This window comes from Lycorma delicatula, chromosome 13 (genome assembly GCF_047948215.1).
Source record: "Lycorma delicatula isolate Av1 chromosome 13, ASM4794821v1, whole genome shotgun sequence".
Lineage (NCBI taxonomy): Eukaryota > Metazoa > Arthropoda > Insecta > Hemiptera > Fulgoridae > Lycorma > Lycorma delicatula.
Genome location: NC_134467.1, coordinates 34451621 through 34469969, shown reverse-complemented (window position 1 = coordinate 34469969; position 18349 = coordinate 34451621). Strand labels below are relative to the sequence as shown.

At 33.5% G+C, this 18349-nt stretch overlaps 1 protein-coding gene and 1 long non-coding RNA gene across 2 annotated transcripts in view; both read left to right on the top strand.

Annotated features, from left to right (window-relative positions):
* LOC142334053 (metabotropic glutamate receptor 2-like) overlaps positions 1 to 18349 on the top strand; it is a 794082-nt gene that overhangs the window by 54767 nt on the left and 720966 nt on the right. The window lies entirely within an intron of this gene.
* The window catches only part of LOC142333736 (uncharacterized), a 261824-nt gene that overhangs the window by 33316 nt on the left and 210159 nt on the right, over positions 1 to 18349 (top strand). Inside the window, exon 2 of the long non-coding RNA XR_012758673.1 lies at positions 17367 to 17428. This is a non-coding gene — a long non-coding RNA (uncharacterized LOC142333736). The remainder of the gene's footprint in view (positions 1 to 17366; positions 17429 to 18349) is intronic.

Below are 18349 nucleotides of genomic sequence, written 5' to 3'. Positions count from 1 at the left end.
ATTATAGGAATACATATGTAACTACGTAACCACAAAACAGTTGTACAAACAATAGTAACAACCACCCATCCGTAGTTAAATGATTTATAGTGATTACAGTGAGCCTGCCATAAATATGATTTAGGTATAGAACTAAATAATATGACATACTAGATCACTTAAATCGAGTCGTTAGTGAACTATACAATTCACATATACAACATAGCTATTTCATACGCAATCATATTGTATAATCTGGAAAATAGTTTAAGAACAATAGCGATTTTAATCTCAAATATCATAATATAAATTCTTAATGTATTATAATAGTTAATAACGATTATTAAAGCGGTGGATTTAAAAATGATAATAATTCAATGTTTATATAGGACAATACAAATATTATAGTATCATGCGCCAAATATTGTAATTATTTATTACATGATTCCTATTTTAAACTGTATAAATTAACGAATATTGTTAGCTACTTGATTATATTGGATTCAACAATTAATTGTTATTGTATGAGTTCATCTGAAATACTTTTGAAAAATATTTTTATATCCAAAAATTAAATATAAAAAAAAGATTAAATACTATTTGTTTTATATGGTAAATTTATATTTTATTTAATTTAACAAACAGATAAATTATTTACTCAGGTGTAGGGAAGTAAAAAAAGCAAAATTCTTCGGTAATCTGATGAGGATATTGTCGCTCATTGTTATTGTTCATTTTTACTTCCCTGGCATTATAGCTCTAGAGCAGTGTTCTTTAAAGTGGGTTATGCGTACCCCAGGGAATTGGTTTGTCTGGCATTTTTCCCACCACCACCACCACCCTATTCTGTCGCCCTAAAGCGTAAGACCGAATGTCCGTGCCACAAACGGCTACTATGCCTGAAAACGGTTTAGCTACCAATATCCTAATTAGCTCCTAGAACTTACACAATGCGTAAGCGGAATAAGCGTGCTGCCCTACACCAATTGTTTCCGTGCCCCACCGTTCGCTTGTCATATATTACTAAAATGGGTAAGCAAACCCCGTCTGTATACTTAAAATTTATTCTGTCAAAAAGAGCAATTCGCGGCCACGCCTAGATCGCTGAATAGCAGCAAGTACCTGTTCACCATATTATAGTGCTTGGAGCTATATTTGACCGATGACCAGCCATTTATCGAGGGTAGCTTCCTACACTAAACGATAGGAGTCTATATCCCTTAAACTACTGATGCCGGTAGAAAAATGCAGCGGCATCAAAGAAATCCCACACAGTAAGTCACATTGACTCGTCGCTTATGAGTGGCCAATTTTCCCTGTGACTTCTAAGTTCCAGGGTGGCCTGAGTTCTGGCACCCCCAAGAACTGGGCTGTCGAACATCATGTTCGACAGTACTTCCTCGCAGACGCACAGCTCATTAGCTGACAGGCGGAACCGAAACAAATTATGATTCAAATTTGCGGTAGTTGGGCTCCCGATGCCCTTAAAAACGAATTAGAGAAATTGACTGCCTTAATTTGAAGTATATTGAACTGAGTAACGTAATTGAAACGTTAAATTAAACGTAAATTATTACATTATAATTGTAATAATTTATAATGTAATAATTATAAATGTCAAAAAATTAACGGTGATGAAACTTCAGGGTTTTACTGGCTGTGAGCAAAGTAATTTTTGAAAATCTTTAATATCTTCCCGAGTTTATTAAAAATTTTATTACAAAGACACATCTTTTATCTAAACTCTAAGAGTTGTAATCTACAAATAATTAATTTTTTTTTACTTTCTTCATCACTAGCATTCTTATATTTTCTACGTTCATCCATCAGCTGCAATATATCGTCTGAAACCCAAGGTTTTCTACCAGTTCTCTTTATTCCGCCTAAGTTTGCTTCTGCTGATTTAAGAATTTCCTTTTTAACATTCTCCCATTCTTCTTCTACATTTTCTACCTTATCTTTTTTACCCAGACCTCTTGCGATGCCCTCCTCAAAAATCTTCTTTACCTCCTCTTCCTCAAGCTTCTCTAAATTCCACCGATTCATCTGACACCTTTTCTTCAGGTTTTTAAACCCCAGTCGCTATCAATGTCTGCTCCAGGGTAAGTTTTGCAGTCAACGAGTTGATTTCTAAATCTTTGCTTAACCATGATATAATCTATCTGATACCTTGGAGTATCGCCTGGCTTTTTCCAAGTGTATATTCTTCTATTATGATTTTTAAATTGGATTTTGGCAATTACTAAATTATACTTCGTGCAAAACTCTATAAGTCGGTCCCCTCTTTCATTCCTTTTGCCCAGCCCGTATTCACCCACTATATTTCCTTCCTTTCCTTTTCCAATGCTTGCATTCCAATCTCCAGCTATTATTAAATTTTCATCTCCTTTTACGTGTTTAATTGCTTCATCAATCTCTTCGTATACACACTCTACCTCATCATCATCATGGGCGATTGTAGGCATATAGACGTTAACAATCGTTGTCGGTTTAGGTTTTGATTTTATCCTTATTAAAATGATTCTATCGCTATGCGTTTTGAAACACTCTATTCCTTCCCTATCTTCTTGTTCATCACGAAACCTACTCCTGCCTGCCCATTATTTGAAGCTGAGTTAATTACTCTAAAATCACCTGACCAAAAGTCGCCTTCCTCTTCCCACCGAACCTCACTAATTCTTACTACATCCACATTTATCCTATCCATTTCCCTTTTTAAATTTTCTAGCCTACCAACCTTTTTTAAGCTTCTAACATTCCACGCTCCGACTCGTAGAATGTTATTTTTTAATTTTCTGGTGACCCCTTCCTTAGTAGTCTCCACCCGGAGATCCGAACGGGGGACTAGTTTACCTCCGGAATATTTTACCAAGGAAGGCGCCTCCATCATTGCTATATGAAAATGCAGAGAGCCACATTTTCTTGGAAAAAAAGCAGCTGTAGTTTTCCATTGCTTTCAGCTGCGCAGTACTCAGAGGACTGAGTGATGTTTATATGGCCGTTTAAGTCATTGTGACTCACGCCCCTAACAACTACTGAAAGAGCTGCTGCCCTCTTTCAGGAATCATTCCTTATTCTGGCTCTCAACAGATACCTTTCCGATATGGTTGCACCTTCGGTCCAACTACTCTGTATCCCTGAGCACACAAGCCCCCTCACCAACGGCAAGGTCTCATGATTCATAGAGGAGGAAATAATTAATAAAGAATAATTTCTAATTTGTTATGTTTTATATGTATATAACACGGGCGAAACCGCGATGGAAATTGGTAGTAATGAATCATTTAAAAAGTTAGGAATTTAAAAAAATACCGCTATGAAAAAATTATTGAAGAAACAAAAATCAATGTGAATCTTATTCTCAGTTAAGGTTGAAAAAATTGTAATTCACAATAATGTTTTCTTAAAAAAATACGGTACTTTTTCGTTTCTCCAGCCCCCCAAAGTTATCAAATCTTTCACCTGAAAATAACTCAAAATAGCAGGAAATACTGATATTATAATCAGGTTAAATAAATAGCTCAATAACTCGATATAATCTGATATAATTACCATTTTTGTAACCATTTATATTTATTTATTTTATCAATATAATCTAACTTAATCCTAAACTCGCTTCCCCTCGCTAACCTTCATTAATTAACTGTAATTTTTTCGGTATTTAAATTATAATTCAGTAATTATTGGAATTATTTATTATTTAAATAATCAAACAAAATTAAATTATTATTAATTAATCAAGGTTAGCGAGCGAAGCGAGCATCGGTGAAGTTTCGGTAGATTATATTTATAAAATAAATAAATATAAATGCTTATTATATCGGGTTATTGTGTTATTTCTCCGACCTGGTTAATGTAAATTCAATATTCCTGCTATTTTGTGTTATTTCCAAGTAAAGATCTTGCAAACTTTGTGGAATGGGAGAAACAAAAAAGTTCCAAAATTAAGTATAATTTATGAAATTATTGTTAAGAAATCCGATCCAAATAAAATAAATTTTCTTTGATTTGGCAGCAGTAGTAATGAAAGGAAACAAATAATATTTGACAGGACGTCTGTTATTATTATTATTTCGATTATTTCACATTATCCATTTTATTTTCTGTCACCATATCTTTTTTCTTCAACCGATTTAAAAATAATAAATTTCCATTTATTAAAATTTACTGTCTATTTTACACTTCCCCTTGTTTCATTTCCCCCACTAATACACATTTTATAACCCCTCATTCCACTTATTCTCTTGCTAACTATTATATATATAAATTGTCTTTTTTTTTTCTTTTAAAAAATCTCAGAACAATTCTAACAAGAAATATATTTCTTTCTGTCGTAAAATATGATGTAAAAAGACATTCTTTTTTCAAACCGATTTATTTTCTTAGTGTCTCATTTAATTTCCGACAGCTTGAAGGTGGAAGTAATATTTTTCTTTATTCCTTTTTCTTCTCGGTTATCCATTTAGTAATATTTCTTTTTTAGTTAAATGTTCTGTTAAATAAATTTATTTATTTTATTCGTTCATGTTTGGTTAATTTTTTCTTTTGTAGTTTTTTTTTTTACCTGCATTATATCTGAAAAATTATATTTTTATAAATAAGATAAAATATACATGAGAGTACGGAAAGTTGGTATGATATGGAATTATGGAAGTAAATTGACCAAATTTTCTAATTTATTTTTTTTTTGCCTTCAGTCATTTGACTGGTTTGATGCAGCTCTCCAAGATTCCCTATCTAGTGCTAGTCGTTTCATTTCGGTATACCCTCTACATCCTATATCCCTAACAATTTGTTTTACATATTCCAAACGTGGCCTGCCTACACAATTTTTCCCTTCTACCTGTCCTTCCAATATTAAAGCGAATATTCCAGGATGCCTTGTATATGGCCTATAAGTCTGTCTCTTCCTTTAACTATATTTTTCCAAATGCTTCTTTCTTCATCTATTTGCCGCAATACCTTTTCATTTGTTACTTTATCCACCCATCTGATTATTAACATTCTCCTATAGCACCGCGTTTCAAAAGGTTCTAATCTTTTCTTCTCAGATACACCGATCGTACAAGTTTCACTTCCATATAAAGCGACACTCCAAACATACACTTTCAAAAATTTTTTCCTGACATTTAAATTAATTTTTGATGTAAACAAATTATATTTCTTTCTGAAGGCTCGTTTAGCTTGTGCTATTCGGCATTTTATATCGCACCTGCTTCGTCCGTCATTAGTAATTCTACTTCCCAAATAACAAAATTCTTCTACCTCCATAATCTTTTCTCCTCCTATTTTCACATTCAGTGATCCATCTTTGTTATTTCTACTACATTTCATTACTTTTGTTTTGTTCTTGTTTATTTTCACGCGATAGTTCTTGCGTAGGACTTCATCTATGCCGTTCATTGTTTCTTCTAAATCCTTTTTACTCTCGGCTAGAATTACTATATCATCAGGAAATCGTAGCATCTTTATCTTTTCACCTTGTACTGTTACTCCGAATCTAAATTGTTCTTTAACAGCATTAACAGCTAGTTCCATGTAAAGATTAAAAAGTAATGGAGATAGGGAACATCCTTGTCGGACTCCCTTTCTTATTACGGCTTCTTTCTTATGTTCTTGAATTGTTAGTGTTGCTATTTGGTTCCTGTACATGTTAGCAATTGTTCTTCTATCTCTGTATTTGAACCCTAATTTTTTTAAAATGCTGAACATGTTATTCCAATCTACGTTATCGTATGCCTTTTCTAGGTCTATAAACGCCAAGTATGTCGGTTTGTTTTTCTTTAATCTTCCTTCTACTATTAATCTGAGGCCTAAAATTCCTTCCCTTGTCCCTATACTTTTCTTTAAACCAAATTGGTCTTCTCCTAACACTTCCTCCACTCTCCTCTCAATTCTTCTGAGTTTTATTACTTTGTATAAAAAAATAAATTAGATAATAATAATAAAATTACTGGAATAATTTATAAAAGGTGTTGAAGATGATCTCGTCCAATCTCAATACAACATGTTTGAATTTGTTGAACAGTTTAACCAGCTAATGTACTGGAACGTCTCGTACGAATGCTATTATTACGGTTTTTAGTTCGTCAATCGTTCGTGGTCTATTGCAGTACACTGCTTGTTTCGTTGCTTCCGATAGAAAGTAATCTTCGGAGTCAGATCGGACGATCGTGCACGCCATAAAACCCCTCAAAATGATTCATTTACCAATGATATTTTGACCAGATGTTTCTGTTTTTGCTTAGTACCAGGTTACTGCAGAAAATTTAATATTATCATATATATTTTTATGCTAGAAGAGTTTTTGATAATTTTTAACCTTTACTTTCAATTTTGATTTTTTTGGTTCTGTCTTTAATTTTATTATCCGAGAAGGAAGCCTTTTGCACAACCTATCGGAATTAAGTAAGTTTTAAATAGTATTTTATTCTATTATTTAAACTTTTATATTTTAAAGACTTCGTCTTCGATATTAGTTTTGAGTTTTATTTCACTTTTTTGAGTTTTGTTTTAATAAATTTTTATTATATGATTAATATTAATTTTACACCTTATAAGTTTTATTATTTTGGAGCTATTTTACCCTTTTATTAATAAAAATTCCGGGCCATGATAACGCTCAGGCGTTTTTCGACCACAAAAAAAAAAATGGTAAAAAAAGTCATGATCTGTTAGATGAGTACGCTGTGCTGCCATCTTTTAGGAACAAACCGGGATTCATTTTCACTTCTCGTAACTAATGGTTTGTAAAACCAGCACAATAATAATTATTATTAACTATATTTTCAAAAAAGATTAGACCCACAATGCTCATTCGACTTGCACCGACCCAGATTCCAATTATCGCTTCGTATAAAGATTGTTCCTATAATTCATGAGGGATAGTTGACGACCACAGTCGTATATTTTATGAATTAATATACTCTTCCCGACAAAAACCATGCTTCATATGTAAAAACTGTAATTTAGTCTTTTTACATGATCTATAGGTGACAGAACATACATTACTTTGTAGAATAAATGTTACAGTGATTTTTTCACAGCTTTATATTCGGTAGCAAGTCCGATATTTTACTGCTGTGCTAACTTTCAGCTATAGCATCCGAAATAGCAGCTTCTGTTCCTTTACTTTACGTGGTATTCCATTTCGAGCAGCGTCTTCAACAGAGCCTGTTGCCCGAAATTTTTCGATAAGAGAACTGCATTGCGGTGAGGAACAAGAGTATTTTGTATTTTTTTAGAAAACTTGTGATTCCCTAAATTTGTATATATGTCACCTTCAGAAATGTTCAACGAGAAAAATGCGTGTCTGTAAGGAAAGAACCATTACGCTTCACGCAACTATTGACTCTAATAAACGAAACGAAGCACGTTCAATCAGACCTCAACAACTTATGTCTTGGTTTATTACTGGGGTTATTACTGGGGTTTGTGTTGGGTTTATTACCCAACGAATCGGTACGGTACCTATTTAACGCTGAAAGAACAGAATGCACCATATAATTCTAAAGAATACTGAACAGCGAGTTTCCAAACGCTCTGTATTAGTAGAAAAGATGACTGAAAATTATGAATTATTATTATGTGATCTTTTATTATTCTTTTTTTTTTCAATAGAATACAGTCCAATAATAACTTTTGAAATATTAAATTTGTGTGAAATTTAATTTTAAAATAATTTATTAATTATTTAACAATTTAAAATTATTAATTATTATTTTACGAAATGTGCAAGACTACATTTTAAAAATAGCCGATGTTTTATTACAGAGATGAAAGTGTAATTACTAACAAGCAACTTTCATTATCAATGAATAAGATTTTTTCACTGTTTTAATTGACGTTATTATTAATAGTAATTATTTAATACGAGTATTTCTTCTTCTTCCATCACGGTATAGCCGATTTACCTGTTCTGGTTTCAAAGGGTTACCAGCGCTTTCTTGGCCGTCCTACATTTCTTTTGCCCTTCGCTCGATAATGGATTATTTCCTTGGGGAACCTTCCGTGTACTATCCTATTAACATGGTCCTTCCAGCTCTCCCTGTTCTTTACTATTGTTTTACACAAGGGTAGAACTTTAACTTTCTTCTGATATTCTCTAAAACGACCTTATCTAGTGCATCCACTCACACAACGCAGGTATCTCATTTCCGCTGCCTGAATTTTACTAAGCTCTCTTTGATAAGACCTCACCCTCAGAGTCACACAACAGAGTAGGAATAGCAATCACTTTATAAAACTTCATTTGAGTCTCTTTCAGCACCTTCCTGTGCAGTTTTCTCCTTATCGTTTCACAAATGGCTTGAAATCTAGAGATCTTCTTATCACAATTTCTATCGTTCTCGTAACTAATATCACAGCCTAAATAAAATGAGACACCTGTTCAAGAATCTTATCTTCTAGAATGATTTTTGATCTAACAGGAAATTTTTCCAGCAATGCCATGACTCTTGTCTTTTTCAGAGATATCTTCATATTATATTGAGAGCTTAAATCATTCAGATAGAACACAGCTGTCTGTAAACCATTTTCCGTTCGTTGAAGGATTACCGAATCATAAGAAAATAAGATATTATTGATGGATACATCAGGGTTTATTTGAATCCCTTGGCTCACTCCACTCTTAAATTCTCTACATATTTCATCTATATATATATACGAGGTGCGGCAAAAAAGTAATGAGACTGATGTGAAAAAAAATGTTGCTTACCGTTTTAATCATGTTTAGTGTTGTCTCCTTCAAAGTAGTTCCCCTCTGATTGCACACACTTATTCGAGCGCTTCTGCCATTGATGGTAACATTTCTGGAACTCATCTTCTGTAATATCCTCCAAGACCCTCGTCACAGCTTTTTGGACATCTTGTGTTGTTTGAAAATGGTATCCCTTGACCGCCATTTTGACTCATGGAAATAGAAAAAAGTCGCACGGAGCGATATCTGGTGAATAAGGTGGCTGTGGTAGTACTGAAAATTGTTTTGAGGTTAAAAACTGCTGTACTGACAGAGCAGTACGGGATGGCGCATTATCGTGATGCAGAATCCAATTATCAGCAATGTTGGCACGGACACGAAGAACTCGTTTACGAAGTCTTTCTAAAATTTCTTTGTAGAAATATCGGTTAACTGTTTGTCCAGGAAGCACCCACTCTTTATGAACAATTACCTTGGAATCGAAGAAGCACACAAGCATGCGTTTCACTTTTGACTTTGACATGCGAACTTTTTTGGTCTGGGTGATCCCTTTGAGCACCGTTGCGAACTTTGGCGTTTTGTCTCTGGATCGTATTGAAAAAACCAACCTTCATCACCAGTGATAACACGGCTCAACAAATCTGGATTGATTTCCGTTTGCTCTAACAGATCGGCTGCCACATTTTTCCGTGTTTCTCGCTGTTGTGTGAGATTTTTGGGGACCATTTTTGCACAAATCTTTCTCCAAGATTTTCAGTGAATATTAGACGAACCGTTTCTCGATCGATGTTTAGTTCTTCTGCAATCATTTTCACGGATAATCTACGATCAGATCGTACGATTTCACACACCCTGGTCAAGTTGACAACTGTCCGTGAGGTTGATGGTCGTCCATTGCGATCTTCATCTTCAACATTCGTTCAGCCTTCACTAAAAATTTTATGCCACCGAAAAAATTGAGCTCTTAACATAACCTCCTCTCCAAAAGCCTTCTGAAGCTTACCGTAATTTGTCGTCGCGTTTTCACCCGATTTAAAGCAAAAAGAAATAGCATACTGTTGCGCAATATTTTGCGGTTTCATTTCTCTGTGACGAGAGACACAAACACGTGTTCACTTATTACAGCACAACTCACGACTGAGCAGTTGCATCAATGTGACGCTTGGACTAGAAGTAGCTTATAGATCAAGGTCAAAGATGGTGTGCCTACGCAAGCTGCAGGGTTGCCACATCTTGCAAAGAAAAATCAGTCTCATTACTTTATTGTTGCACCTCGTATATATATATATATATATATATATTAAACAGAAGGGAAAAAGAGGGCAACCCTGCCGTATTACTCCCCTATTTTTCCCAACCTCCTCAGTCATCCTCCGATCACAGACGATTACTATTGATGTCTTTGCATAGATACTTTTAATCACATTTATTAATTGTTGTGGATTGTACATGATGTTTAGGAGAATTAAGAATTACTCGCAAGTTTCAAAAGGAAATAATACGAGTATGTATAAAATTATTTCCCTTATGAGTGCTAGCATTCCTCGTTCCTGCTTTACCCGCGCTTTATGGTTATTTCACCTTTATTTTTCTAAAATATATAATTGTTTTGTTTTGTAATACAGAAAATTTTGTTTCGTTTAATATTGTGACAGGACCAGTAAAATGAAACAGGGTAACGCATTTCTTCCTATTAAGATGAACGAAAGAAAAAGAGAAAGATAAAATAATAAAAAAAAGAATCCAGAATGAACTATAACGGATTTTTTTTTTTTTAGAGTAATCTGTCGGTTTTAAAGATCTGTTCTTCGTAACACAGACAAGGGCACCTCCGAAAGTTTTTGTTCGACTAGAACGGTTACCGGATCGAAATAAGAATTTATAAAAAAACGTAAGGGCACGAACGATGAAAATTATTATCCTTCAATAATTAAAGGGATGGGACGAATACCTGAATCTGCAGGCCAGAGGATATAAATACTGAGAGAAACCAGCGGAGATGGTCAGTAATTCAGCGAGGCCGTGTTCCTCGTATTCTAGATAACAGAGTAGTTTCGATAGCCCGATTTAGACGCGGTTGCGGTGAGGGCGATATCAGGAAACGTGTATTATCGAGTGAAGAGTACGTCACGAGCATTCCATTGTTGAGAGTGAGTGATATCAAGAAGTTGTTCGGCGAGTTATTGGTACACCGTTGTAAAAGTGATCTACTCATTCATAAAGTAATTATATTGTAAACAGTAAAAGTAATAATATTTCCAAAAAATTGGATTGTACGAACTTTAAACTTAGTTTAAACTTTTCTTGATCTTACTGTTAATGCAATATTAGTCTCTAGTAGTCATTTTAATGTTTAGTAAACTAGACTATTTGCTGTTTTTTTAATAATTTAACTGTCATTAAAGAAATCTTCTTCTTTCTATTTTAATTACTATTTTGAATGTTTTTTTTCTGTTCAACTTCCGGGACCACCGTTACGTATTGCTTTAAAGGATTAGATGAATCCATGCCTTACAGGGAATCGAACCCGGGAACTCTAGATGAAAAATCGAGACGCAACCAATCGCGCTACGGAGGCCAGCACTACTTTGAATATTATATATACGTATCGTTACTATTATCATATTCTTTTTTTATTATTATTTTTTTTTTATATGTATTTAATAAGTTGTTTGTACGACATTTTTATTTTATTAGTCTCTGAATACCCTTGCCGAAACGTATAGACGCGACAATATCTAGTAAAAGCTGTCACATTTTGATATAATTTGTTTTAAATAAATTTAAATTTCTGACGTTTGATTTAGTTTATGTATACTTTATTCATACAGTTTTACTCAGAATCAAATTCTCTACAATATTTTAGAAAAAATGTTTTTTGTTTCTCATTCATGTAACAAAATTACGCCAAATATAAAATATATGTGTTTTTCGACAGGAAACATTTGTTTATATACCAAATTTTTAAAAAAAATTTTAAATATAAATATGGAACCAACCTTTTATCAGTTGTTTAGAACATACTTCTTATAAAAACTCTTAATTAAGGTATTAAGAATTACAGTTAATTTTATCGAAGTTCCAGAAATCTTGGCGAAATATTTTGCCAGCTGATGGTCAATAACGAAGCGTATCCGTACGTATATTTATATTGATTTTCTTTTTTATGTTTTAAAATTAGAAACAAGGTTTAAAATTTTGTTACGTTCTACGTAAATCACTAAATATATATATATATTTTTTTCTGTTAAATAGATATTAATGTTTTGTATGTATTTTTAAAATTGTATTAATATCTTTTTTTTAGAGATTTGATGGCTTAATTTAAGCTTTAAAGTAAAGTTCTTTAGTTGAGATGCTGAGTACGAATGTGATCAGTAATGAAAGCATTCGAATGGAATGACATTTCGTTGTTCTGCCGTACCACAGCACATTATTCCTCCATCCTTAATTTCCCCCCCCCCTGACAACTACCCTACGACAAGACGAATTCTCTTCCTATCTTTAGATTAGTGTCTACCGTATCACAACCTCACTTTGTCTTTCACTTTTCATCCTACTCTGTTACCCACAATGCTTTAGTTCAACGTATGACTTTAGTATGACCCTTCTCTGCCTATATCAAACTCACTAAACCTTCTCTCAATCCTTCCTCAACGTAAAGATATACAGACAAACACGCTGGCTTATTCTAACAAATGTCAGTAGTATCACCAACACACTTCTGTTTTACGTTAACCGGACGAGAATTTAGCCTGGTATATATATATAAGCAGCGACGGCTTGTCCTCTACACGTTTTGACAATTCATTAGGGATTTAGTAACGTCCGTTATACTCCCTTCTTTTCAACAGATCTCCCCATCTGACTGAACTCATTTCATTCTACCAAAAGGCTCAGCCCTTTATATATATATCGTTTTCTCATGGGAATTTCAAACTGTAAATCTCACACACATATATATATATATATACGTGAGAGAGAGGGAGAGAGAAAGATAAAGCGTGAGAGAGGGTGAAGGAAAGGAGAAGACTGATTCTGCTGTGTTTTGAAACACACCATGACTTACTTGTTAGTAATAAATGAAATTACGTGTTTAATTAATATCAACGATACCCGTTTCTCTGAATGAATTATTCAACACATAAATTTATTATTATAAGCTCTTTATATGGATCATACACTTGCGCAAACATACATACGTAAATTGTAATATGAAAAGTGCACCCTTTTTTAAAAAGATTATTATTTTAAATAGATTTTTTAGTCCTAATTTAAAATATATATATACAAAATTCATACCAAATTCTCATTGTTTATTTCTTCACGTTTTTATTACCTTTGTTATTTATAAACAGGAAATTAAAAACAGGAAGTGAAAGTAGGAATAAATAAAATAAGGAATTAAAATACAGTCATCGAAAAATGTTGCAGCAAATAAAAAAAATTGTATTTCAGAAACTACTAGAGATAATCAAACGAGTATATTTTTTAAAAATTCACAACCTCAAAAAGCTTTTATACAAACCTTAGAATGTTCAAAATATGAACTCCATTGGTCATTCTAGAAATATCCAGCCGATAATCGACTTCTATCCAGGTTCGTTGGATCAAACCCACCGGGTTGGTCTAGTGGTGAACGCGTCTTCCCAAATCAGCTGATTTGGAAGCCGAGAGTTCCAGCGTTCAAGTCCTAGTAAAGCCAGCTATTTTTACACGGATTGAATACTAGATCGTGGATACCGGTGCTCTTTGGTAGTTGGGTTTCAATTAACTACACATCTCAGGTATGGTCGAACTGATAATGTACAAGACTACAATTCATTCACACTCATACATATCATCCTCATTCATCCTCTGAAGTATTATCTAAATAATACTAAACAAGAAAAGAAAAAAAAAAGGTCCGCTGGATAATCGTAAGCGTTACTGCAGCAACGTTGATAAATTGTCTTAAATATCTTGGCATAACTGTAGGATATGAGAATTTCAACTACCCAATGAAATCATTGAATATGTCAAAAATTTCCCAGAAATAAACGTCTAGTGCGGTTTGATATCCGATCATGTGATTGACCATTCATTTTTTTTTTTAACGAGCCTACTATCACAGGGAATGTTTATTTAGACGTGCTACAACTGTACCTTTTTCCGCAAGTTGACCAAATTGAAGAAGAAAGTAACATTTTTGTATTATTTCAACAAGATTTGCGCCTTCACAATTTAGCCTAGACGTCCGACGCGCTTTCAAAGAAAGATTCCGTAATCGTGGATTGGTAGGGCTGGTCCCGTGCTTTGGCTTCTGAGAAGCTCAAATTTAACACCTCTAAATTTTTTTACGTAGATTTCATAAGAAAGTTAGCTATTGTAATTGGTATCATAATTCAACTTCCAGAAATTTTCGACATATCTTTGCGTTTCACATCCCCCAGACCCCAAAACCAAAGTCAGCTCAAAAGTTTTTATATGTATTTTTCACTTTCTTTCGGACAAGATAATTGCCCTAATTTTGCGCTAATCACTTTTAAATTATTCCTTAAAAATAACTCGTCCCAAAATCACGGTCGAGTTCGTTAACTGCCAAAATCGGACCGTAGAGGTAGAAATGGGAGGGATTTTTCGAAAAAAATAAAAATATTGCTATAACATTCTTATTAAGTGAAATATCGAATCTGTTTGAAATTTCATACTATTTTTTGGTTAAGGGGCTAAAACTTATGTGAGTAAAGTCTTTGATATCACCAACCATTGGCCCTGTGGGAGAAAAAAATCGGGTTTTGAAGACAAAAAAAAAATCACCCTCCCTTAATAGGCACAGTTTCCATCGATTTAAAGTGCTCGTTAGTCCTATATACATTACCTAAGACTTGTGTCTGAAAAAATTTTTGATATGAACAATCCTTATGGTAAGGGATGACCAAAACGTTGCTTGAATTGTAAGAAGATGGGGCTTGTCGTATGGTGAACATGTGAAACTTATTTTCACACGAACCATTGTCGTACTAAGTAAATTTGAAGTTTTTCTTAACTTTAAGGTGGAAATATTTTTATCCCCAACTTAGCACCGGTGAAATCTACCTCCTTCTTCTGGCGTGCCGAAAGGGATTCAATAAAACATTGTCAACAGCGAAAATCAGTGATGTACAACATTTATGGCAAGGAATCACAGCTGCTATTTCCATAGTTATGCCTTCAGTGATCCAGTGGACCTGGACATAAGGCAACTATCGACTGAATATTTGCAGAGCGACTACTGGAGCTTATATTAAAACATTCTAAGGTATTTTTAAAAAAAACTTTTAGAGTTATTGATCGCTTTCGATGTTTCGAAATCATGACATTTTCACCGGATCTTGACGTTTTGATACCGAAGGAATCCAACAAACCGGATGGAAATTTTCCGGATGTTAATGTTCGTATGTACGTGTGTTCTGTGTTGCGTCTTAATCACCTTATATCTGCATTATTACTGGATCGATTTTGACCAAAGTTGATCAGATTATTTCTATATATGGGGCATTGATGCCATTAAATTTTCAACTTAAAAGTTCAAGGGGGTGAGCTGTAGAGCAAGGTCACCCAAAAAATCTCAAGATTTTCTCCAATTAAGACCACATTTTTCCTAGACATATTTGTTAACAATTAAAAAACAACAGTATTTAAACAACAAAAAAATTGTAATATCGTACCCCTACCCCAAAAAATGCTCTAAACCAGTAACGAAGTGGGCATACTGCTTCAATAGTACCCTTTATCACCACATCGAGCGCTAGTGTAGCACTGACGTACAATTGTTGCAGTCGTCCGCTTTGTTGTGACGTTACAGGTGAGCGGTAGAATTAAATAAAAGTATAATATTTAAAGGGTCATCAAATAACTCGTCTGAGTAGGTCTTGAACTCGATCGCCTGGTTGACTAGGTAGCCATGTAGCTACACCTGTTTACCGAACCCACAAATTCGTTCTATGTAAGTTGTAAAATTACATTAGTTTGTGTCAAACGTCGCCGGTACTACCGCCACAACCGCGCAAATTATATACGGTATGCGCACGCGCTTTAGTTACAATCATTGAATTAAATAAACGAAAAAAATTATTATATTTATATAAAATTATAAAATATTTTAATTTGTTTTATGCGTATACGCGTGTAATTCGTGCATCAAAAACAACCTTCATGACCCGTAAAGTGGCTTTAGCCGCGTGACGGGTCACTACAACTGAGTTGTCAGCTTATTTTTTTTTTAACAGAAAGTGTTAAAATTTATAATAGTTTCATATTTATTTTAAAAATTTATATATTTTTTATTTTATATTTTTTTATTTTATATATTTTTTAGAAATAACAAAGATGGACCACTGAATGTGAAAATAGGAGGAGAAAAGATTATGGAGGTAGAAGAATTTTGTTATTTGGGAACAATGTTCTTCTAACATTATGGGTGGGGTCTTACGTAGTAAATATATATATATATATATATGCATTATGATGCACGAGAGAGCGCAGTAGTTACCATTTAACTTTCAAATTTCTTCCAGATGACGCTCCCTACTTGTCTTCAACGGTAGCTAGAATAAACAATAAAACTCTTTGGAACTTTACGAGTTATAAAACTTACAGTTACCTATTTGAATATTTATGTAGGATTTATATAATATAACAAGGATTTTTGCTAGAGACGTATAAATACTTTTAATATAAATACAAAATTGTATCAATTTTTAAATTAGAAACCAATCACGTTTATTATTTTTTCAAATAAATAAAAAAAATCCCTGTCTCCGTTACTTTTTAATCTTTACATGGAACTAGCAGTTAATGATGTTAAAGAAAAATTTAGATTCGGAGTAACAGTACAAGGTGAAAAGAGAAAGATGCTACGATTTGCTGATGATATAGTAATTCTAGCCGAGAGTAAAAAGGATTAGGAAGAAACAATGAACGGCATAGATGAAGTCCTGCGCAAGAACTATCGCATGAAAATAAACAAGGACAAAACAAAAGTAATGAAATGTAGTAGAAATAACAAAGATGGACCACTGAATGTGAAAATAGGAGGAGAAAAGATTATGGAGGTAGAAGAATTTTGTTATTTGGGAAGTAGAATTACTAAAGATGGACGAAGCAGGAGCGATATAAAATGCCGAATAGCACAAGCGAAACGAGCCTTCAGTCAGAAATATAATTTTTGAAACTATATATTTGGAGTGTCGCTTTATAAGGAAGTGAAGTTTGGACAATCGGAGGGTATTTGAGAAGAAGAGATTAGAAGGTTTTGAAATGTGGCTATAAGAGAATGTTAAAAATCAGATGGGTGGATAAAGTGACAAATGGAGAGGTATTGCGACAAATAGATGAAGAAAGAAGCATTTGGAAAAAATATAGTTAAAAGAAGAGACAGACTTATAGGCCACATACTAAGGCATCCTGGAATAGTCGCTTTAATATTGGAAGGACAGGTAGAAGGGAAAAATTGTGTAGGCAGGCCACGTTTGGAGTATGTAAAACAAATTGTTGGGGATGTAGGATGTAGAGGGTATACTGAAATGAAACGACTAGCACTAGATAGGGAATCTTGGAGAGCTGCATCAAACCAGTCAAATGACTGAAGACAAAAAAAAAAAAAAAAAAAAAAAAAAATTTTTATTAATCAATTTATTAATAATTTTCTGTATGTTTTATTTTTCAGGTAAGGAAACTGGTACACCATTTTATACTTAAATGCTATTCAACAATTTGTACTCGTAACTGGTAAGTTCTTTTTATTTTAAGTTATTATAATTTATATTTGTAGAATTCAGTTTTTCATGAAAACTATTTTTCAGTAAATTCAACAATTCCAGTTTCCAAAAAATGAAAACCAGCAAATAAAAATTACTACTAGTATAATTTAAAAAAAAACCAAAAAAAAAAACAGGTGGAATATAAATTTTTGAGCGCATTTTAGAGATCAATAAAAAATGAGCAAAGCAATCTAGCTTCCGTTGATATTTTTCATACGTTACGTACACATCTTGAATTACTGATGACGTTAAATTAACATGCCGTTACGTTTTCATTTACGGCCGTGATTTTCCTATTATCAACGCAAGAATAACGTTTAAGGATAGAGGAAGTACATCCTTAAACACTTGCCGATCTACAAACACTGAAGAAGATGTGGATCGAGTTTACTAATCCCGAGTAAATGGATTCATCGTCCGAGTCTACAATTGGAAATACCACAATCGACAATTGTAAACGTTTTACACAAGCACCTCGGACTTCACGCACACAATATTGCTGCATGCGATTGTAGATGACGATAAACCAGGCCGTTACAATTTTTCCGTAGAAGATAAAATGAATGAAGATAAATTATTTTTTAGAAAAATAAATCTTTGACGAAGCTACTTCCTTGTACGTTAACCGTTATAATTATCGGATTTCGGGTAGCGAGAATCCTCATGGCGTTCAAAAAACATAAACCCATTGACGGCGTGATTTGGTTATTCTTCGTCGAGTAATATTGGTGTTATTAGGCCAATCAAATTAGATTTTTAAGTGCCAAAATTATCATAGGTTAGGTCAGGTATGTAATAAATAGGAAAAATTCTATAGAATTGAATGAATTAGTTTTCCAACCTCTCATTATTCAGCATCACTTTTACAAAGGCATTCAAATTTGGCGAA